The 23,927-nt window shown below is 46.6% G+C and overlaps 1 protein-coding gene and 2 non-coding genes across 3 annotated transcripts in view; all 3 read right to left on the minus strand.

Moving 5' to 3' along the window:
* The window catches only part of LOC137306868 (uncharacterized), a 244,784-nt gene that overhangs the window by 11,722 nt on the left and 209,135 nt on the right, over nt 1-23,927 (minus strand). The gene's annotated exons all lie outside the window — the stretch shown is intronic.
* Nucleotides 12,354-12,443, minus strand: trnar-ucg (transfer RNA arginine (anticodon UCG)). The gene is given in 2 exon segments: nt 12,354-12,389; nt 12,407-12,443. It is a non-coding gene; the product is annotated as a tRNA-Arg (tRNA).
* Nucleotides 22,474-22,568, minus strand: trnai-uau (transfer RNA isoleucine (anticodon UAU)). Its single transcript has 2 exons — nt 22,531-22,568; nt 22,474-22,509 (listed from the first exon to the last, which is right to left on the minus strand). It is a non-coding gene; the product is annotated as a tRNA-Ile (tRNA).

Here is a 23,927-nt window from a genome sequence, read left to right on the forward strand (position 1 = left end):
AAACTCCAAGTTTGCAGTTCAGCTGCATTTTGTTCCCCAAACAGAAACTGGTATAATTGGAGTGAAATGTTTTCAACAATGATTTATTTTCCCAACAGAAGGAATAGAGGAAAAACATACTGGAAATAGTGAGTTACCAAGGGTCTAATGAGAGTGAGGAAGGCAAATAAAATATTCGTCTTCATTGCAAGGGTGTTGGAATATAAGAGTAAGGAGGATTTGCTGCAATTTTACTGTGCGGAGATATTGTGTAAAATTGGCCTACATTCGCTGGAGTTTAGAAGAAAGAGAGGTGATCACATTGCAAGGTATAAAATTCTTCGACGGCTTGACAGTGCAGATGCTGAGAGGCTGATTCCCCTGGCTGGAGAGTCAAGAACTGGAGGTCATAGTCTCAAGATAAGGGGTCGGCCATTTAGGACCAATATGAGGAAAAAAATCTTCACTCAAAGGGTTGTGAATCTTCGGAATTCTCTCACCCAGAGGACTTTGGACGCTCAGCCGTTGAGTATATTGAAGTCTGTGATCGATCGACTTTTGGATTTTAGGGGAATCAAGGTATATGGTGATCGGGCGGGAAAGTGGAGTTGAGGTCGAAGATCAGCCATGGTCTGATTGAATGGCGGAACAGGCTCAACGGGTCGTAGGGCCGACTCCTGCTCCTATTAGTTCTGTTCTTATGCAGAGAACCTTATATCCCAGTGTGCTGACGAAACTAAGTTCGGTGGCACAGTTAGCATTATAGATGGGAGCAGAAAGTTGCAAAGGGACATTGATAGAATAAGTGAGTGGGCAAGACAGTGGCAGATGGAGCTCAACGTGGGAAAGTGTGAGGTCATCCACTTTGAACCTTAAAAAGATAGATCAGAGTATTTTCTAAATGGCAAGAAGCAAGGAACTGTGGGGGAGGATAGAGATTTAGAGGTCCAAGTACAGAATTCACAAAAAATATAAGGTGAAATGGAGATTAAATTTTGATCTTTATCTCAAGGGAACTGGAATAAAAAGGAGTGGAAGTTATGTCACAGTTAGACAGAGCTCTGGTTAGACCTCATTTCGAGAACTGTGTTCAGTTCTGGGCACCGCACTCTCTTTAATGCTTGGACTGTGAAGGGTTTTTTCTCTTTGGGATTCTCTGCAATGGGAGGGAATAGGAAAGGGGTTGGTCCGTTCGGATTTTTTTCCAGTGGCAGTGAATGAGAAGGGGTTTGGTCCATTGGGATTCCTTCTGCGTGCTCTTGCGTTGATTGTGAGACCTGCATGTTGCCAAATTGCTTTGTGTTTAACTTTGTGCCCCCTCGTTTGAACCCTAAAAATAAAAGCATAAATGTAATGGAACATGGAAAGGAGATTCGTCAGATATCAGGTTATCAGCGGAGCTTATAGGGCAGGTTACTGCTCGCCAGAGAATGCTGAGCCCGATTGGCAATATCAGCTCACTGCCATTAAATGGGTACGGTCGAGAAAATCAAATGAACCACAACTGGACATTAAATAAGAAAAGGGCAAACAATTATTTCATAAAGAGATGAAATGTCACAGGCAGTTTTGTAGTCAGAACTTGTGATTGCGTGACATTGATTGGTTGAATGTTGGACTGAAGTTTACATTCACGTTTTTATCAGGTAATTTCCGTTGGGCAGATGACAGACAGTCATTTCATTCTGTGGAGCGATGACCTTGTTCCAGTGGAATAGTCATTCTGTTAGGTTTCGTGTTTCCGAGCATCAACCAGGACGCGCTCTTCCTCGCCGCCAAAGCCATGGTGAGTGGTGCTGGTCTGGGCCCAGTATCACGGGGAAATGAGTCAGGGGCGGCTTAATCACCAAACCTTAATTCCCAAAATTTGATCATTTTATAATAAAACAAAGAAGTTCAAAAACACAGTTCTCAAACCCATCTCCATCCGACAATAAAACCAACATGTGTGAGTACGTCGTCTGCAACAGGAAGTTCGAGAAATGACGGACAAACTTCTGTCATGTGGACCAGGCCTGAACCGTCCACTAAGAAGAAAACCAAATCGTAGACGAGGCAGTATAGTGAGGCTTTTTTGAAATGTGGTTTCATCAATTGTGCAAATGCAAACCATGATCCAAAGCCCCAGTGTGTTATTTGTAGCGAGCTGCTTGTAAACGAGAGTTTAAAACCGTCAAAATTAAACAGACATTTTGAAACAAAACATGGGGAACTCTTTGATCACCCGCTTGAATATTTTCAAAGGAAGCAACGGGGATTAAATTTATCAGCACCAGTTCTTAATCGGTCAACTGCTCTGAATGATAAGGCGCAACTGGTGTCATATTTGGTCGCATACAGTGTGGCAAAAGAGAAAATGGCCCTTACAGTTGCCGAAAAACTTATTCAGAGATGCTGGAAGAATTTCAGCATCTCTGGATATGGTGCGGAAATCTTCGACGAGAAGCCTGCTGAAAAATTGAGAAGCGTTCCTCTCAGTGACAGCACAATGTCTCGGCGAATATGTTCTATTGCTGAGGATTCAGAAGCCAAGATTATTACTCGGTTACATTCAGCCGGGGATTTTGCGATCCAACTTGACGAGAGTGCTGATATTTCAAATTGTGCAGCACTGTTCTTCTCTGTGAGATATGTCGGGCAAGATGACTTTATAGAAGGTTGGCTGTGTTGTCTAACTTTACCAACAAATGCAACAGGAGCGCAAATATTCGAAACACTGCGCGTGAGTGCAAAAGACAAGGCTGAAGCGTTTGCAACCATCTTCAGGCAGAAGTGCCGAGTGGATGATCCATCTCAGCCTCCTCCCGATATCCCCACCATCACGGAAGCCAGTCTTCGGCCAATTCGATTCACTCCATGTGATATCAAGAAACGGCTGAGTGCACTGGATACAGCAAAGGCTATGGGCCCCGACAACATCCCAGCTGTCGTGCTGAAGGCTTGTGCTCCAGAACTAGCTGCGCCTCGAGCCAAGCTGTTCCAGTACAGTTACAACACTGGCATCTAACCGACAATGTGGAAAATTGCCCAGGTATGTCCTGTCCACAAAAAGCAGGACAAATCCAATCGGGCCAATTACCGCCCCATCAGTCTACTCTCAATCATCAGCAAAGTGATGGAAGGTGTCGTCGACAGTGCTATCAAGCGGCAGTTACTCACCAATAACCTGCTCACCGATGCTCAGTTTGGGTTCCGCCAGGACCACTCGGCTCCACACCTCATTACAGCCTTCGTCCAAACATGAACAAAAGAGCTGAATTCCAGAGGTGAGGTGAGAGTGACTGCCCTTGACATCAAGGCAGCATTTGACCGAGTGTGGCACCAAGGAGCCCTAGTAAAATTGAAGTCAATGGGAATCAGGGGGAAAACTCTCCAGTGGCTGGAGTCATACCTAGCACAAAGGAAGATGGTAGTGGTGGTTGGAGGCCAATCATCTCAGCCCCAAGGCATTGCTGCAGGAGTTCCTCAGGGCAGTGTCCTCGGCCCAACCATCTTCAGCTGCTTCATCAATGACCTTCCCTCCATCATAAGGTCAGAAATGGGGATGTTCGCTGATGACTGCACAGTGTTCAGTTCCATTCGCAACCCCTCAGATAATGAAGCAGGCGGAGCCCGCATGCAGCAAGACCTGGACAATATCCAGGCTTGGGCTCATAAGTGGCAAGTAACATTCGCGCCAGATAAGTGCCAGGCAATGATCATCTCCAACAAGAGAGAGTCTAACCACCTCCCCTTCACATTCAACGGCATTACCATCGCCGAATCCCCCACCATCAACATCCTGGGGGTCACCATTGACCAGAAACTTAACTGGACCAGCCATATAAATAATGTGGCGACGAGAGCAGTTCAGAAGCTGGGTATTCTGCGGCGAGTGACTCATCTCCTGACTCCCCAAAGCCTTTCCACCATCTGGAAGGCACAAGTCAGGAGTGTGATGGAATACTCTCCACTTGCTTGGATGAGTGCAGCTCCAACAACACTCAAGAAGCTCGACACCATCCAAGATAAAGCAGCCCGCTTGATTGGCACCCCATCCACCACCATAAACATTCACTCCCTTCACCACCGGCGCACTGTGGCTGCAGTGTGTACCATCCACAGGATGCACTGCAGCAACTCGCCAAGGCTTCTTCGACAGCACCTCCCAAACCCGCGACCTCTACCACCTGGAAGGACAAGGGCAGCAGGCACATGGGAACAACACCACCTGCACGTTCCCCTCCAAGTCACACACCATCCCGACTTGGAAATATGTCGCCGTTCCTTCATTGTCGCTGGGTCAAAATCCTGGAACTCCCTTCCTAACAGCACTGTGGGAGAACCGTCACCACACGGACTGCAGCGGTTCAAGATGGCGGCTCACCACTACCTTCTCGAGGGCAATTCGGGATGGGCAATAAATGCTGGCCTCGCCAGCGACGCCCACATCCCGTGAACGAATAAAAAAAAACATGACTGTATAGATGGAAAATACAAATTGGACTGGGCTAATTGCAAAAGAATTCCAAGTGATGGAGCAGTAAATATGACAGGTAGAAATAGTGGAATTATGAGAAGAATATCTGAGGCAGCTGATCATGATGTTTGGAATCACTGTTACATTCACCACGAAGATTTGACGTCCAAGGGTATTCCCCCTGATCTTTTGGCAGTAATGAAGGAAGTAGTGAAAATTGTTAATTTCATTCAAGGAAGCTCACTGAAGTAAAAGCTTTTTTGAAGCGTTATCCTGAGAAAAGGGAGCTGAGCTCACTCATTTACTGTTTCACATTGAAGTACGATGGCTGTCACGGGGCAGGGTGCTTACAAGGGTGTAAGAACTCAGGAAGAGATTCACATTTTCCTGGTAGAGAAACAGTCTAACATGACAAATTTGTTTTCCGATGACAGTTGGTTAATGAAGTTGTCATACCTGGCTGACAGGTTCTCAATTTTAAACGATCTGAATTTGAAATTACAAGGAAGAGGCAATGATTTGTTTCGACATTGTGAACATATACAAACTTTCAAAAATCATTAGAACTGTGGCAAGCCGGAGTGAAAAGTAATCGCCCGAGCTATTCCATGTTCCCAACATTGTTGCAACACACTGAGGAGAACAGCATCAATGAAGAAAAAGGGAATGAAATGAAATGTGTCATACAGTTCCATCTCGCTGCTCTGTCTGATCATTTTAGTCGCTACTTCCCTGCAGAGAGGTTTGAAAATTTGAAGGCAAAGTGTTGGGTGAAAGGTCATTTTGTTTTCGAAAACCCTGAATCAATAATGAAGCTAAACTTGATGCCTGAGCAAGAAAACGAGCTGGTGCGACTCACCTGTGATTGCACACTGAAAACACGCCACAAGTCATTCAGTTTGTCATCTTTTTGGATCAGTATTTTCAAAGAATATCCTCTGTTAAGTCAGATTAGTGTTCTGTTTTTGCTGCCCTTCACAACAACCTACATGTGCGAACTTGGATTTTCGACTTTGACAAGGTTAAAAACAAGAGAAAGAAACCGACTCAACAGCGCTCCTGATATGCGTGTGGAGCTTTCATCGTGTGATCCAGATTGGAACGAGATCATGAAGAAGCGACAGTCCAACCCTTCACATTAAGAAAGTGAAACTCAACCTGATCTTTTTTTACTTTCTTAATACTGTATTTAAAATATTTTTCAAGTGACGTCGATGTCTAATTTTAGTTATTACTTGAAGTGAAGTGAAGTGAAGAGCGAGCATGGATTGTCCTCTATTGGGATTTGATGAAAACTGCAGTCAGAAGATATTATTGTTTTGGGTCCCTGGGGGTAGTGTTTTTCTTTCACTGGGTCACGAGAAAAATAGTTTGAAAAACACTGTTCTACATTGTACGGTCAGTGTCTGTTCAGCAAACCGGCTCTGAACTCCTCAGTCTGCATTTCGAGAAACGGTTCTGTGCGCGACGCCGGCAATAAAACACTGAACGACGCCCGGCGACGAATGGCGGCCACCGGCCCCACATTCCCCGTGCCCCAGAAACCCCTCTATCTCTCCAAGGCGCTGCATTTCCGCTCAGACGGCGCAAGCTCCCCAGGCCCGCCCCGCATTCTGGGAGCGCCGCTGCCCTGTCTCTTGTCTCGAGTCGGACTCGGTGGAAACGGGAGAAGAAATCGGGAAGCGGCGGGTTGGACGTGGGAGGCGCTGGGTGATCGGTTTAATACATGTCCGGGGCCCCCGCCCGCCAGTCCGCCGGGTCCCCCGGCTCTGATTCAGGGCCTGAGCAGCACTCGGTGTTGCTGAGACTCCGCTCAGTGTGAATGCAGGTTATTGTTGATCTGCCACCGTTGGCCTCAGATTTGCCGGAGAGAATCAGCCAGAGACGGCGGCTACCGATGGTCGAAATACCGGCAGGTCGCTGTTTCTGCTCTCAACTGCAGAATTACCACTTGGCCGGGTACTGGAGGGCAGACAGTGACTGGGGCCGAACCCCACCATCACGCTGCACCTTCAGGAGAGAAAGGGAGAAAATTAGAGGCTGCGATGATTCTGGATTTCAAACAGTGAGGACGTGTCAAGGAGGTAGAGTGTGTGTGGGGGGGATTTACAGATTAATAGGAACAAGGAGGGAGAGTGTGGGACGGGGGATTTACAGCTGAATAGGAACAAGGAAAGAGTTTGTGGGACGGGGGATTTACAGCTGAATAGGAACGAGGAGGGAGAGTGTGGGACGGGGGATTTGCAGCTTAATCGGAACGAGGAGGGAGAGTGTGGGACGGGGGATTTTCAGCTCAATAGGCACAAGGAGGGAGAGTGTGTGGTACGGGGATTTACAGCTGAATGGGGACAATGAGGGAGAGTGCGAGACGGGGAATTGCAGCCTCACAAGCACAAGGTGGGAGAGTGTGGGGCGGCGGATTTACAGCTGAATAGAAACAAGGAGGGAGAGTATGGGACGGGGGATTTACAGCTTAATAGGAACAAGGAAGGAGAGTGCGAGACGGGGGATTTACTGCCTCATTGGGACAAGGATGGAGAGTGTGGGACGGGGGATTTGCAGCTTAATCGGAACGAGGAGGGAGAGTGTGGGACGGTGGATTTTCAGCTTAATAGGCACAAGGAGGGAGAGTGTGTGGTAAGGGGATTTGCAGCTGAATGGGGACAATGAGGGAGAGTGCGAGACGGGGAATTACAGCTGAATGGGAACAAGGAAGGAGAGTGTGTGGGACGGGGGATTTACAGATTAATAGGAACAAGGAGGGAGAGTGTTGTGGTACGGGGATTTACAGCTGAATGGGGACAAGGAGGGAGAGTGCGAGACGGGGGACTTCCAGCTGAATGGGAACAAGGAGTTCGAGTTTGGGACGGGGGATTCACAGCTTAATAGGTATAAAGAGGGAGAGTGTGGGACGGGGGATTTGCATCTTCTTGGGACTATGGAGAAAATAATGTTCCACACAAACTGAAACTGTCTGTTCTGAATTTCTATCCTGTACTGACAGTGATCACTTATATAATTTATGAGGATCGATGCATAGACTAGGCTTGTCTTGACTTGAATATACAAGATTAAGGGGTGATCGAATTAAGGTGTTTCAGATGATTAAAGGACTTGATAGGGTCGATACAGAGAGACCGTTTCCTCTGTTGGGAGAGTCTGGAACAAGGGGGAATCACCATAAAATTAGAGCTGGGCCGTTGAGGGGTGATGTCAGAAGCAATTCTTCACACAAAGGGTAGTGGAAATCTGGAACTCTCCTCACTCCAAAATGCTGTTGAGGCTGGGGGTCAATTGAAAATTTGAAAATTGAGATTGATAGATTTTTGTTTGGCCAGGGTATTAAGGGTTATGATACCAAGCCAGGCAGATGGAGTTAAGATACAGATCAGCCATTGTCTAATTGAATGACGGAACAGGCTGGGGCGGAATGGTTTACTCCTGTTCCTTTGTTTCTAGATGCAGCCACCCGCAATAAGGTTGTGGATGGCAAGGTCCTTGTTCACAAGTGAACGGACATCTGGTGGGAGATGCGGAGAGAGGAGAGAACTGGTTAGGGAATGTCTGTAAATCAAGGAGAAATGTTGACGGGTCAGGTCGTGACTGTAAATGAAGGAGAAATGGTGACTGGTCAGGGAGAGCCTTTAAATGAAGGAGAAATGGTGACAGGTCAGGGAGAGTCTTTCAATGAAGGAGAAATGGTGACGGGTCAGGGAGTGTCTGTCAATGAAGGAGAAATAGTGACAGATTAGGGACCGTCTTTAAATGAAGGAGAAATGGTGACTGGTCAGAGAGAGTCCGTCGCCAAAAGTGGGAGATACCACAGATGGACAGCTTACCGGCAGCAATCGGGAGCGACGGAATGTCGAAATGAGGGGGAGAGCATAAACACCCAGCCAGTGTCAGCATCTTCAGGAGAGGAGAGGGAGGGGAACCACTGAATGTGGACCTGAACCCAGTCAGAGCCTTGACCATCGTGCTTGGGGGGAGAGGGGTGAGAGAGGGAGAGGAACCAATGAGTGCAGAACTGAACCCAGTCAGAGCCTGGTCATTCGTGGTGTGGGAGGGGGGAGAGGTGAGAGAGGGAAGTGAAACAATGAGTGCAGAACTAAACCCAGTCAGATTCAGGACTTTCTGGGGAGGAGAGGGAGGGGAACCAGTGAGTGTAGAACTGAACCGAGTCAGAGTCAGCACCGTCAGGGGAGGAGAGATAGGGGAACCAGTGAGTGTAGAACTGAACCCAGTCAGAGTCAGCACCTTCAGGGGAGTAGAGGGAGGGGAACCATTGAGTGTAGAACTGAACCAAGTCAGAGTCAGCACCTTCAGGGGAGGAGAGAGAGAGAGAGATGGGAACCTTCACCGTGTCGAGCTTCTTGAGTGTTGTTGGAGCTGCACTCATCCAGGCAAGTGGAGAGTATTCCATCACACTCCTGACTTATAGATGGTGGAAAGGCTTTGTGGAGTCAGGAGGTGAGTCACCCGCGAATAATGAATAAAATTAAAACTTAAGAAAAAGGCGTACGCTGAGTACATCGACAATAAACGAAAGGATGGGAAAGGGGAATGTGAGAAGATTGGGATGTCTTACTGCAGTTATACAGTGCCTTGGTGAGACCACATCTGGAGTATTGTGTGCAGTTTTGGTCTCCTTATCTGAGGAAGGATGTCCTTGCCACGGAGGGATTGCAACGAAGTTTTACCAGACTGATTCATGGGATGGCAGGACTGACGTGTGAGGAGAGATTGGGTCGATTAGGCCTATATTCAATAGAGTTTAGAAGAATGAGAGGTGATCTCATCGAAACATATAAAATTCTAACAGGACCAGACAGACTGGATGCAGGGTGGATATTCCCGATGGCTGGGGAGTCCAGAACCAAAGGTCACAGTCTTCGGATACGGGGTATGCCATTTAGAACAGAGACGAGGAGAAATTTCTCCACTCAGAGGGTGGTGAACCTGTGGATTTCTCTCGCACAGAAAGCAGTTGAGGCCAAGCCATTAGATGTATTCAAGAAGGAGATAGATATATTTCTCAAAGCTAAAGGGATCAAGGGATATGGGGATAAAGCGGGAACAGGGTACTGAGTTGGACGATCAGCCATGATCATTTTGAATGGTGGAGCAGGCCCGAAGGGCCGAATGGCCTACTCTTGCTCCTATTTTCGATGTTTCTATTGATCACAGAGACCAGCAAGGTGGGCAGGACATTGGAAGGAGAGATCGAAGAAGATATGAAGACATTTAAGACATGAAGGGAATTCAGGAGGAACTTCTTCACTCAGAGAGTGGTGAGAATGTGGAACTCACTCCCACAAGGAGTGGTTGGGGCGAACAGCAGATAAAGACATGAGGGAGAAAGGAATAGAAGAATAGGGTGAGATGAAGTTGGGAGGGAGGAGGCTCGTGTGGAGCTTAAACACCGGCATGGCCTTGATGGGCCGAATGGCCTGTCCCTGTTCTGTACTCTCAAAGTGATTCCATGTAATTAACCTTCACTGCTCTCGGGGGAACAACCCGAGCTTCTTCAGTCTTTCGCCGGAACAGGAGTCCCTCATCCCTGGCACCATTCTAGTCAATTTCCTCGTCACCCACTCCTCAGTTTAAAGAGCTGCCTGGCACACTCTCCTCCTCACATGTTGTCCCCGCAAACCCCCGCCCCCTACCAAGCCCGAGGGCACTGAGCCCAAGTTCTGCCGAGGTCAAAGGCAAGAAGTCGAACCTCAGCAGCAGGCCCGAGCTCGAGCCTGGGATTTTCCTAATCTCTGGGGATCAGCGCTGGACGGTGCATTAGCCCAGCCGTCTGAGGGAGCTGTCCCCCGGCTCTCTGAGTGGGGACCCAGGGGAGAATATTGGCAGGAGGGATATATTGACGTTTTATCTTAAACTTTGATTGGTGACTGACCCGTCTCACCCACCCCCAGTGTGAGGCAAGGCAGCCACGTGACCAAAGAGGCGCAAAGACCCAAAGGAGCCGAACAATAACCCAAAGACAGCGCGTGGGCCGGGATCGTGACGAGCGCGGTCACACAAACTGGCCAACCTTGAAAAACAACCTTGATAAAGGGGTCTCGTGGTTCGACGAGTGATGTTTTAACAAGCTGACCATCTGGAATTCTTTGAAAAACAACTCTGTTAATCTAGAAGGGTCTCATTAATATTGTTCCGTTTGCAGATTGAGGTTCCTGCACATAAAGACCCCATCAGAAGGCTGGTCAGCCTCACCCTCCCCAGCGAGGTGGGCGGCCTGAGGAGGCGAGGTCTGATTCCCCCATTCAATACTCTCGCCCAGTCTGTCAGCCATCTGCGCACACCCATCCATAGTTACGCCGGTTACCTCAGACACAGGCGGTCCATGCTCTCCTACCCGCTCATTACCTCCAACACACACTCTCCCCCCCAACCCGAGCCTCCCAGACCCTCCCCTCTCACACACACACAGATTGTCTCTCTCTCTCTCTCCCCCGCCTCCCATTGGCTGTCTTTCTCTCCCTTCCCCATGTTTGACTTGACGCCATGATGTGGTCCTGAGTTAATGTTGAGGACTCCCAGGGACACTCGCTTCGAGATATTTATGACTGTGCTGCCATCGCTGGTTGGTCTGTGCAGCCGGAGGGACAGGAGCTCCCCAGGGATGGTGATGGAAGAGTCGGGGACTTTGGCTGAAAGCTCTGATTCGATGAACATGGCTGTGTCAGGCTGTTACTTGACTTGTCTGTCGGACAACTCCGGCCAATTTTTGGCACAAGTCCCGAGATGTTGGTGAGGAGGACTTTGCGAAAGGAACCGCTGGGATTTAACATGAGCGAAATGCACCAGCTGGGATTTGAACTCAGAAATACTTCGGTTGATCAGACAGGTGTTTTAACCACTAAGCCACGGCACCCACATAAATTTAATTATTTCCGAACGTTATGTTATTGATACATTTGCCAAGCCACTTTGTTGCGCCTTCTCCCTCAATACGTCTGCGCAATAACATCTATCTTTTGTTCGTCGGTCTCTGCAAGGGAAACCATGGGTATCAGTCATGATCTTCTCTTCCTTATCCCCTGTCAGTACATCTTATATCTCGCTCTATTCATCCTGTTGTATTCCCACACTCTCTCCAGACTATCTGGTCTTATCCGATTGCATTTCTCATCTCTTCCCACAAAATGTTGGTGAGTAATGCCTGTGATACACCAGGCCCTGACCTCCTCCTGTGGGTGACCTCCGACAAATATTGCACAATAGTTTAATGTGTGTGTGTTTTGTATTAGGAAATGTGTATTAGCGCTAGTCTACTTGGTGCATCTATTCTCACACAAACGGCAATGCAGCTTCAGAGCATTTAAATTTTAGAAAGTCTTACTTGATAAGACAAGTGTAAGGAATGTTACAACACCAGGTTATAGTCCAACAGTTTTCTTTACAAATAGAACTGTCGGACTATAACCTGGTGTTGTAAGATTCCTTACATTTGTCCACCCCAGTCCATCACCGGCATCTCCACATCATGGTTTATAAGTCAAGTTGTCCCTCTCCATTTCAACAAAATATAAACAATCCAGGGATACAGACATAAAACACCGGTGTCGGATTGGTAGTAATAGCTTTCAAGCCCATTTTGATTGCACAAAACTTATGGAGGGCCATAACAAAAGTTCAATACAATAACGACACGGATGGAATTCGGACCCATACCGACAGAGCACAATGGATTCGCCGACCATTTCTGAATCCAAACAGTAGAAATAAAGTCACTTTTACTCTATGTCCTGCCCGTGCACCCAGATCGACAATATTGAAAATGTGGAGTCAATTTCTGAAAGCAAAGTAATTTAGGGATTTCTGTTCCATCCGACTGTTTGAAACGGTCGGGTGCAAAACATTTCGGGCACACGTCGGACAAATTTTCACCCAGCGAGTAAAACGACCGCGGCAGGACTCGAACCTGCAATCTTCTGATAACCACTCGAGTTAATACCGAAGTCAGACGCCTTATCCATTAGGCCACGCGGCCAATGAAGAATTAATTCACCAAATGATCCTAAACGCTGGGAAGAGATGGTTAATACTCTGCTTGTCTCTTTCTCTTCCTTTCGCTTTGTTGACGTTGTTCATTTATTGTTTTCTCTCTTGCAGCAAGTTGGCTCCGCTGTTTCCGACTGATCCGGAAACTGAAAACTGAACTCCCGCTGGGTCTCCGAGAAACCGACAATCAGAATAAACAATGTTCAAATCTTTGATCAAAATGTTTTGCCTTTAAAGCAATCGCTTTCGCACTCAGTCTGCAAAATAAAGAGACGGGAAATAAAACAAAGTCAAATCGGGAAACTGAAAATATACACGGAGAACAACACCGAGCGGAGAATGTGAACAGAATTTACTCTCCAAGCCTGAGGGGCCGAGTGGTCTCATCCTTTCCTGTAAAATACGAACAATCCCCAATTCCGCCGGGTGAGATTATTATTTTATGGTTTTCTTTTTTTTTGGTAAATATAAACGCGGACGGGGTCCCGCACCATGGGGTAAAGCGCTCAGTGTTAATGTTGATATTGAGCACTGTATTCTATCCGTGTAATAATAAATTCGCGGGTTTCTTGCGATATATTCGACTGTGTCTTTAATCAGGGCAGGGAATATTTTTCTGGTTTAGTGATATTCATTTTTCAGGAAATTAGTGAACTCGTCTCGAAACATGAATTTTCCAGTTTCTGTTTCGCTAAATCGAGTTGAGGTGCAGATCAGCGATGAGCTGCTGTGACTCCGCCGCGCCGGTTTAACCGGAATTCGACGTTTCAGTGAAGTGAAGTGAACCGTCTCAATCCGGTTGATTTCTTTATTTCTAACATTGTTTATTTTGAGTGACAGATTTATCGAAAATTCATTGAGAGTTCAGTTGTCAGTTTTCTGATCAGTTGGAATCTGAAGAAGATAAAAATAAAGAAAGAAAAACATTACAAAGGTCCAAACTCGAACTGATAGGGTAATTAGTTCTCCCTGCTACCCTGTTCAATATTTATCCCTCCAGTAACATCACTATAACACATTATCTGGTCATTGTCACATCGCTGTGTTTGGGATCTTGCTGTGTGCAAATTGGCTGCCTCGTTTCCTACATATCAGCAGTGACTGCACTTCAACGAGTGGTTTGTTGTCTGTAAAGCGCATTGGGACGTCCGAGGTGTGAAGAGGGCAATCTAAGTGGACTCGTTCTTCCTGTGGCCCCATGTGCCAGGTACCATATCCGAATCCTGTCGACTGGCACACACAGGAAACGTTGGGGGGGGGGGGGGGAAATTGGATAAGGGCCGTTTTTGGGCGCAGGTAGCGTGATGTGCTGTTACTCCGCGCCCAATGACCCATGGGCACGCAGGACGCAAGATCCGGCTGGCCCGATGACTCACCTGAAATCAGTGTTCCATTCCGGACCTTGCACGTGGAATCATTGCAATTCACACTTTCCACCGCCCGGGGGAGCTCAATCTCTTTAAGGGAGGATTTTTCTTCGAAATCGCTTGAAGGCAGCTGGTACCTGTTATTTGCTTAAAATAACAGTCCACTGTCTAAACGGAGTCTGAACAGAGATTAGACGTTGTACACGTAAAACATAGATGCAGGTACATCCCTATGTTTGCACACTGATGAGTTATGTTCAAACATTGAATAAAAGTTATGCACTACCAAATCCCACATCCTCCAATCTGCACGCCAGACCTCACCAATCTGCCGATCTGAGTTGGTACCAGGCCTGGAGGGTGCATGCACCAAGGTTCTCTGCTGATGCTCAGAGTCGGTGGTGCAGGAGTTGAACAGAAGGAGGAGCATGATGTATCCGCAGGGGTGGGTGAGGGCAAGAGGCCCTCCAGACAGATATCCAAAAGGCAGTTGGAGGCAGCGGGGGACGAATTCAATGACAGGCGCACATCATCATGAACATGGATGCAGTGCAGGAAGAAGTTCAATGCATTGACATGAGTGGTCAAGCTGAGTGAGGGCAATTCTCAAGTTTCATCTCCTACCAACTGCACCATGCAATACACCCCCCATCCCCCAAATACCAACAAACTCTTTCCATCAGTACTCAACTCTTGTAACCAGAGGATTCCTCTCACTCTTACACATTACCACTGTTGCAAGCCGTCCACCCACAACTCATAGGTCACACACACTGGCAGCTATTTAACAATGACAGGCACATCACCCAGACACACGTCCCGCTTTCTTGCAGGTGAAGGTGGCGCATATCAGGAGGCAGCAAGTGGCAGTGGCATTTAGATATGGACCTGTGACCTAACTCCATATACCCGGCTTAGCCCTATATCCCTTATTACCCTTGGTTCACAGAAATCTATCAATCTCAGATTTAACATTCACAAGTGAGCTGCCATCAACTACCATCTGCAGAAGTGCGTTTCAAACGTCTCCCACCCTTTGCGTATAGAAGCCGAGGTTAAGTGAACGCAATACACCTGGAGAAAAGAAAAAGTCTGAAGATGTTTTGCAGATTGAAGCTAAATATGAATTTATCCCAATTCACGCGATGTCATGAATGCAGAAAATGCTGCTGCATTGGGTGGTAATCGAATGCCCGCTTCCCGTGTGGCAGGCAAGAATTGGACCACAAAAACACCAACAGCCGAACGGCAATTGGCTGCATGTATCCACTTGGAAACCTGTCTGAAAGAACATACAACCTTCCAGGCCGAAAATGAGGGTGTTTAATGAGAGTATTAATACCACGCGGCCTTAGCAGCGCAATCGGTCAGCACGCGGTATTATATAATAGTATCAGGCTCGAGGAATGCCGAAGTGTTGAGTTCGAACTTCCCCTGGAGCATTTTAACCTTTTGCTTCTGAACATTTCCACCGGAGTTCAAGGTACAGCTGGTCTGTTCCATTAAGCTTCTCCTTCTTACTGTTCTCATGTGGGCACTTTGGGCCCTCTGGCCGGCCGTATTGAAATAGCAGGTGTGAGTTTAGTTGTTGTTAGGCCGGAGAGAGAGGCGATTTGCGACAGCATGAAATGGCAAAAGAGGCGGCACGAGATCTTTAAATCTGAAGAACCGAACAGACAATTCTTCTTTTCGTGAAACAGACATTCTTCTGTTTGAAATGTCGTGTAAAGAATATGGGGATCGGGCGGGAGAATAGAGTCGAGGTCGAAGATCAGCCATGATCTTATTGAATGGCGGAGCAGGCTCGAGGGGCCGTGAGGCCGACTCCTGCTCCTATTTCTTATGTTCTGATGCAAAAGCTGACCTGCTCCTCGTGGCTTCGCTGTTTGTTTTGCAATATCCCGCCCCACCTATCCGCTTGATCCAGTTTGTTGCTCCCACTTTCACATTCAACTCGTTTCCAGTCCCTGGTCATTTGATAAAAATAGCGGAGTGCAGAAGGTTCATCGCCCGCAGGAAGACCAGCGGTGGAAGGAATGAAAGCAGCGATTTTGCTTCGCCACCAATGACGAAACGCTCACTTTTCCTTCATTTTTCGTTGCTCTCTTTTAGACCAAACTTTGGGGAAAGTGAAGCGAACTTCATTGACTGTAAAATCACCAGGGGTTCTGGCTGCACAAGAAGAAATTGGAAACATCGGCATCTGAGAGGCTGAAATGGTTCACATTGTTCACGAGTTTCGTTAAGAGGCAGCACGGATTGATTTGTGGCGCTGAATGTCTCTGCATTCCACCGCCCACGTCGATGATGCTGGAAGTGTCTGCAAGGAGTGGGTGGGATGAACAAGAGCGGAGCTGCAGGCGGGAGCGGACCTGGGAGAGAGCGCAGGACTCGGAGACTGCTCAAGGCCCAGGCTCGAAGGCCGACCCGCACTCCGAGCGGCACAGAGGCAATCGGTGAAAAAAACAGGGAGTGACGTCACAGGACAACAGGTCGGTGATTGGCCGGTGAGTCTTCGTTTTTTTCTCTGAGTTCGGGAATTGGGTAAAATTGAATTAAAAGCTTGAAATGAAAAACTCCTGGAAGCTCATTAAAATTAAAGCTTAAACGACTTAACTAGAGTAATATAAACAAAAATAACCGTAATTTGTTTTTGCTTTGTTCAAGTTAATCTAATAAATTAAGGCATGGCAGGGCAGCTCAAACCTGTCGAATTCACGACCTGTGCCATGTGGGAACTCCAGGATTCTTCCCGTGTCCTGGACAAGCACATGTGCAGGAAGTGTCGTCAGCTGGTGGAGCTCGAGGTCCGGGTTAGTGCAGAATTCACCTGAGGGCATCTCAATCTCCAACCAGTATTCAGATCTGGGTAATGGTGAGGGAAAGGGTTCCTCTGGGGAGTGCAGACAGAGCCAAGTCCAAAGCATCATGGGAGGCTCAGCTGTAAAGTGGGGGGAGGAGAAAGGTCAAGAGAGCAATCGTGATCGGGGATTCTATAGTTAGGGGAGCAGACAGGCGTTTCTGCGGCCGCAAACGTGATTCCATGATGGCATGTTACCTCCCTGATGCCAGGGTCATGGATGTCACTGAGCGGCTGCAGGACATTCTGAAGGGGGAGGGTGAACAGCCAGAGGTCGTGGTCCATATCGGTAACAACTACATAGGTAAAAAGAGGGATGAGGTCCTGCAAGCAGAATATGATGAGTTCGGAAATGAGTTAATAATCAGGACCTCAAGGGTAGTAATCTCAGGAATACCCCCAGTGCCACGTGTTAGTGAGTATAGGAATAGGAGAATAGATCAGGTGAATGCGTGTCTGGATGGTTGGTGCAGGAGAGAGGGATTTAGATTCCTGAGGAATTGGGACCGATTCTGGGGAAGGTGGGAACTGCACAAGCCAGACGGGTTGCACCTCAACAGATCCGGAACTAATAGCCTCGCAGGGGGAGTTGCTCCTGCTGTTGGCGAGGGTATAAACTAGAGTGCCAGGGGGATGGGAACCTGAGCGGGAAGTTAGAAGAGAGTAAAGTTGAGAGAAGCAAGAGATGGGAGGACACGGGGGAAATTTACATTAAAAATAGTCCAAATAGTTGTTCAAGAACAAGTGGAAGGGAAAAGCGTGGAGCAGCAGAAAGAAAGTGTACTTTCGACACTACAGATAAACAGAAAACTAGAAGGTGTAAAGCGAAACATCAAAGCTGAAGGTCAGGCGAAGGTTTGGGCCCAACTTAGAGTTTTATATGCGAACGCACGGAGCAAAAGGAATAAATGAGATGAACTACAGGCACAAATTCAAATTGGAGGGTATGACATGATAGCTATTACTGAGACATGGCCGCAGAATGGTCAGGATTCGGAACTAAATATGCCAGTTTATCAGGTTGACAGGAGAGATCGGGAAAATGGAAGAGGTGGAGGAGTAGCCTTAATGATTAGAGATGAAATCACTTCAATGATAAAGGGGGATATAACGAGGGGTCGGCAGCCAAAAGAGACCTTATGGGTTTAATTGAGAAATAGGCATGGATGTGAGACTATATTGGGAGTTGTGGAAAGGACCCCTGGCAGCAGCTCTGAAGTGCTAGATTGTATAAATGCAGAGATTAGATGAGCGTTTAACAAAGGCAAAGTGGTCTTAATGGTCCATTTTAACCTTCACATCAATTGGGAAAAGCAGATCTGCAACTGTCAGAAAGGTAGTGAATTTACTGAGTGTGTCCGGGATAGTTTTCTGCAGCAGTATGTCCTAGAGGCAACAAGGGGGCAAGCCATACCAGATTTTCCAATGAGTAATGAACCAGATTTGGTGAACAGCTTGACTGTGCGTGAACATCGATCCAAAAGCGATCATAACATGATCGAGTTCAATGTAATATTTGAAAGGGAAAAAAGTGAATCAGCTGCGAAGATTCGAGACTTGGGTCAGGCCGACTTCAATGTGATGAGAGAGAGACTGTCCACAGTAAACTGGGCAAATCTGTTAATGGGTAAAAACGACTGATGATCAGTGGGAAATGTTTAAAGAAACATTTGACGTGATACAGAATCAGTTTATACCCCTGAGGGGCAACAACTCTACTTGCCAAAACAAACCAGCCATGGACAACTGAAGAGGTAAGGGAAAGTATAAGATATTATGAAAGGGCATATAAAAAGGCAAAAAATGGCACAGATCCTGGTGAATGGGAAAGATACAAAGATCAACAAAGGGTCACAAAACAGATAGTAAGAGCTGCAAAAAGAGAGTATGAAAAGAAACTTGCAATGGACATCAAAACTAATACGAAAAGCTTTTATAGTTATATTAGGTAAAAGAGGATGGTCAGGAGCAGTATTGGCCCCTCAAAAACTGAAAGTGGGGATATGATCATTGACAATGGAAACATGTGGACGTGTTGAATAATTACTTTGCCTCAGGAATTACAGGAGAAAGAGAGGATAGCATCCTGGAAATCCCAAGAAAACTAATATTGAATCGGGGACAGGGACTCAATAAAATTAATATAAGTAAAATAACAGTAATGAAGAAAATAACAACACTGAAGAGTGACAAATCCCCAGGACCAGATGGTTTCCATCCCGGGGTTCCAAAGGAATTAGGTGAGTCCTTTGCAGATTCCCTAACTATAATCTTTCAAAGTTCTCGAGATTCAGGAACTGTCCCTCCAGTTTGGAAAATTGCACATGTCACTGCGCTTTTTAAGAAAGGAGAGAGAGGGAAACCAGGGAATAGTCGACCAGTTGGCCTAAAATCTGTTGTGGGGAAAATGCTGGATTATATACTAAAGGAGAGAGTGACTGAAAACCTTGAGAATTTTCAGTTAATCAGAGAGAGCCAGCATGGATTTGTGAAAGGTAGGTTGTGTCTGACAAAGCTGATTGAATTTTTTGAAGAGGTGACTAAAGTAGTGGAAAGTGGAATGTCAATGGATGTTATTTATATTGACTTCCAGAAGGCATTTGATAAAGTCCCACATAAGAGACTGTTACTTTGATAGAAGCCCATGGAATCGAGGGAAAAATACGGCCTTGGTTAGGAAGATGGCTGAGCGAAAGGCGACAGAGAGTAGGGATAATGGACAGGTATTCACATTGGCAGGATGTGACTTGTGGAGTCCCGCAGGGATCTGTCTTGGGGCTTCAATTATTCACAATATTTGTTAATGACTTAGATGAAGCCATGGAAAGTCTCATATCTACGTTTGCCGATGACACAAAGATTGGTGGCATTGTAAGCAGTGTTGATGGAAACATAACATTACAAAGGGATATTGATAGATTAGATAAATGGACAAAGCTGGGGCAAATGGAATTCAATATCGGCAAATGTGAGGTCATCCACTTTGGATCAAAAATGAAAAGTACAGGGTACTTTCGAAATGGTAATACGTTAAAAACAGTGGATGTCCAAGGGGACTCAGGGGTTCAGGTACTTAGATCATTGAAGTGTCATGAACAGGTGCAGAAAATAATCAACAAGTCTAATGGAATGCTGGCCTTTATATCTAGAGGACGAGAGTACAAGGGGACAGAAGTTATGCTGCAGCTATACAAAACCGTGGTTAGACCGCAACTGGAGTACTGTGAGCAGTTCTGGGCACCGCACCTTCGGATGGACATATTGGCCTTGGAGGGAGTGCAGCGTGTGTTAACTAGAAATATATCCGGACTTCAAGGGTTAAGTCACGAGGACAGATTACACAAATTGGGGTGGTATTCTCTGGAGTTTAGAACGTTAAGGCGTGATCTGATCGAAGTTTATAAGATATTAAGGGGAACAGATGGGGTGGATAGAGAGAAACTATTTCCGCTGGTTGGGGATTCTCGGAGTAGGAGGCGCAGTCTAAAAAATAGATCCAGAGCTTTGAGGAATGAGATTAGAAATCATTTCTACACACAAAGGTTGGTGGACGTTTGGAACTCTCTTCTGCAAAAGTCAATTGATGCTCGCTCAATTGATAAATTTAAATCTGAGAGCGATAGCTTTTTGGCAAACAAAGGTATTAAGGCATATGGGCCAAAGGCAGGTATATGGAGTTCGATCACAGATCAGCCATGATCTTATCAAATGGCGGAGCAGGCTCGAGGGGCTGAATAGCCTACTCCTGTTCCTATATTCCTATGTTCCTAATTTATTCGAGCAAAGAAATCAGATCAGCCCAACTAAACTCAGTGTTAACCATCCAATTGACAAGCTGCAGATAACTGCACCAATCCAAACATTTCCAGGGAACCATGGAAGAGACTCACTTTGATGAATTTTCGACACAAAGCAATCTCTGTGCATACAAGGGACGGGTGGTGTAAACGGGCAATCAGTGGTCTTTCCAACTGATATTCTGCTCTCCAAATGTTTCTGGTAAAAATCGTGATCAGAGAAGAACAAAGCCCTTTTCTGAGAATGCTCAACTAAGGTCAACATATTGACAAAACATCGCAGGGATCGACACTCTCAGAGTTATTATTCCGCTGGAAAGGCAGAACTTGTCCCACACAGGAGCAGGAAAAGGTCTCCCGACCTGTCACAGGATCAACAACTGAAAGCGGAATAATTCCACCCGTTACTCAGTGACACCGGGCAACACATTAACCTTCCGAATTTTCCGACACGACACTTCAAACAGAAGAATGCCTGTTTCACGAAAAGAAGAATTGTGTGTTTGGTTCATTAAATTTAAAGATCTCGTGCCGCCTCCTTTGCCATTTCATTCTGTCGCCAATCGCCCATTCACAAATAAACTCACACCTGCTATTATAATCCGGCCAGAGAACCCTCAGTGCCAACAGGAGAACACGAGGAAGGAGATGCTTAATGGAACATACCAGCTGCATCTTTAACTCGGATGGAAATGCTCAGAAGCAAAAGGTAAAATTGCTCCAGGTGAAGCTCGAACTCACAACCTCGGCATTGCTCGAGCTCAATACTGTTAACACACGTCCCACGCGCTAACCAATTGCGCTGCTTGAGCCGCGTGAAAACTAAATATGCAGCAAACAGCCTCATTTGCGGCCGGTGAGACTTTCTGTTCTTCCAGTCTGTTTCCAAGTGAACACATGCAGCAAACTGCCGTTCAGCCATTGGAGTTTTATTGGTCGAATGCTCGTCTGCCTCACAGGAAGCTGGGGTTCGATTCCCGCCCAATGCAGGAGCATTTTCATTCGGTATTCATGACATCGCGTGAATTGGGATAAATTCATATTCAGCTTCAATCTGCACATTTTCTTTTCTCCACGTGTGTTGCGTTGACGAAACCTCGTCATTCTGCACTCGCGAGCTGAAACAGGCTCTGGAATTCAGTCAATCGATGTGAGAAGCAAATGAGTGAATCAGCAAAACCGCCCGCAGCGAGGATTCTTCCCCTCGACATACCAGCCGCCACGAATACGGCCGTGCAACCAGTGTACAATTCGCAACCACCCACAGCCGACCAGCCAGCCTTTCAGGCCACTTCCGTTCATCCAATCTCGTTTTCTATTCCGATGCACAGCAATGTCAAGTTGAGCACTAACTATTTCAAGGCACCAATTTTAGGCTCTCTTTTCCACGTTCGTTTTGAATGACCGACATGTGTTATCAAGTAAAACTTTGCAGAATTTACTGCTCTAAAGCTACATTGTCATCTGTCTCGGTATCCGCAGATTATAAACTGAACCATAAGTACAAAAAAAATGCTAATTTTTCATTGTGAGGGAGATGAGAGACAAATGTGGAGACATGAGCTTCGAATTCATCATCTGGGATGTACTTTTGCTTTTCCTACCCTCTCAGTCTTTCTTTCTTTACCCTTCTCTGTTGGTTTTGCAGGTTCGATCAGCCTTGGCCGTTCAAGGAAGCCTGAGAAGTCCATCAGGGGAAAATACAAAGAGTCAAGAGACTGAGACAGGGAGAGATGGAGAGATTAAAGTACAGGAAAAAAGAGTGTAAATGTCAACTTTTGCGAATTAGCAGAATTTAAGATGGAGCTGGGAACAATTCCTTCATGTATTTTGAAATCTTAATCTGTTAACAACGAAACTCACAACTGCTATTGCAATACGGCCGGCCAGAGGAACCAAAATGCCCACATGAGAACACGAAGAAGGAGATGTTTTTGGAACAGACCAGCTGCACCTTGAACTCCGTTGGAAATATTCAGATACAAAAAGTGCACCTGCTCCAGGTGAGGTTCGAACTCACAACCTCTGCATTTCTCGAGCCTGATACTGTTATATAAGTACCGCGCGCTAACCGATTGCGCCACTAGAGCTGGATAGCTGTTTGTTTCTCATCAAACAACCTCAATTTCGGCCTGTACGATTGTATGTTCTTTCAGACAGGTTTCCAAGTGGACACATGCAGCCAACTGCCGCTCGGGCATTGATGTTTTCGTAGTCGAATTCTTGCCTGCCACACAGAAAGCTGGGGTTTGATTACCGCCCAAGAGCATTTTCATTCTGCATTAATGACAATGTGTGAAATTGGATAAATTCATATTCAGCTTCAATCTTCACAACATCATGAGACATTTTCGTTTTTCCAGGTGTGTTGCACACACGTCACCTCGGCTTCTGCAAGGAAAGAATGAGACGGTTGGAACATTCTTCTTCAGACGGTAATTGATGCGAACTCACTTGTGGTTCTTAAATCTGATATTAATAGATTTCTGTGAACCAATGTTATTGCGGGATATGAGGCTGAGACGGATATATGGAGCTCGGTCACAGCTCCACCATGATTTCATTGAATGGTGGAACAGGTTCAACGGGCTAAATGCCGCTGCCACTTGCTGCCTCCTGATATGCGCCACTTTCACCTGCAAGAAAGCGGGACGTGTGTCTGTGTGATGGCTGATAGCTGCCAGTGTGTGTGACCTGTGAGTTGTTGGTGGGCGGCTTGCAACAGTGGTAACGTGTAAGGGTGAGAGGAAGTCTCTGGTTTGAAGAGTTAAATGCTGATGGAAAGAGTTTGTTGGTATCTGGGTGATGGGGATGTCGTGCGTGGTGCAATTGGTAGGTGACTTCATTTGAGAGTTGACCTCACTCACCTTGACCACTCATGTCAAAGCATTGAACTTCTTCCTGCACTGCATCGAATTCCATGCTACTGTGCGCCTGGCATTGACTTCGTCCTCCGCTGCCTCCCGCTACCTTTTGGATATATGTCTGGAGTGCCTCTTGCCCACCCCCACCCCCCAACCTCTGCAAATATAGGATGTCCCTCCTACTGCCCACCTCTTGCTACAAGGTCTCTCAGCATCAGCAGAGAAGCTTGGTGCATGCACTCTCCAGGCTTGGTACCAACTGAGATCGACAGATTGGTGAGGACTGGCGTGCAGATTGGAGGATGTGGGATTTAGTTGTGTGCAACCTTTGTTCAATGTTTTAACATAACTCATCAGAGTGTGAACAGAAGGATGGAAACTGCATCTGTGTTTTCCATGTGTGATGTCTCATCTCAGTTCAGACCCCGTGCAGACAGTAGACTGTTATTTTCAGCAAATAACAGGTGCCAGCGACCTTTGATAGATTTCGAAGAAACATCCTCCCTTTAAGAGATTGAGCTCCCCTGGTGGTGGAAAGCGCATATTGCATTGATCCCACGTGCAAGGCCCGGAATGGAACGCTGA

The sequence above is a fragment of the Heptranchias perlo genome, chromosome X, assembly GCF_035084215.1.
Source record: "Heptranchias perlo isolate sHepPer1 chromosome X, sHepPer1.hap1, whole genome shotgun sequence".
Lineage (NCBI taxonomy): Eukaryota > Metazoa > Chordata > Chondrichthyes > Hexanchiformes > Hexanchidae > Heptranchias > Heptranchias perlo.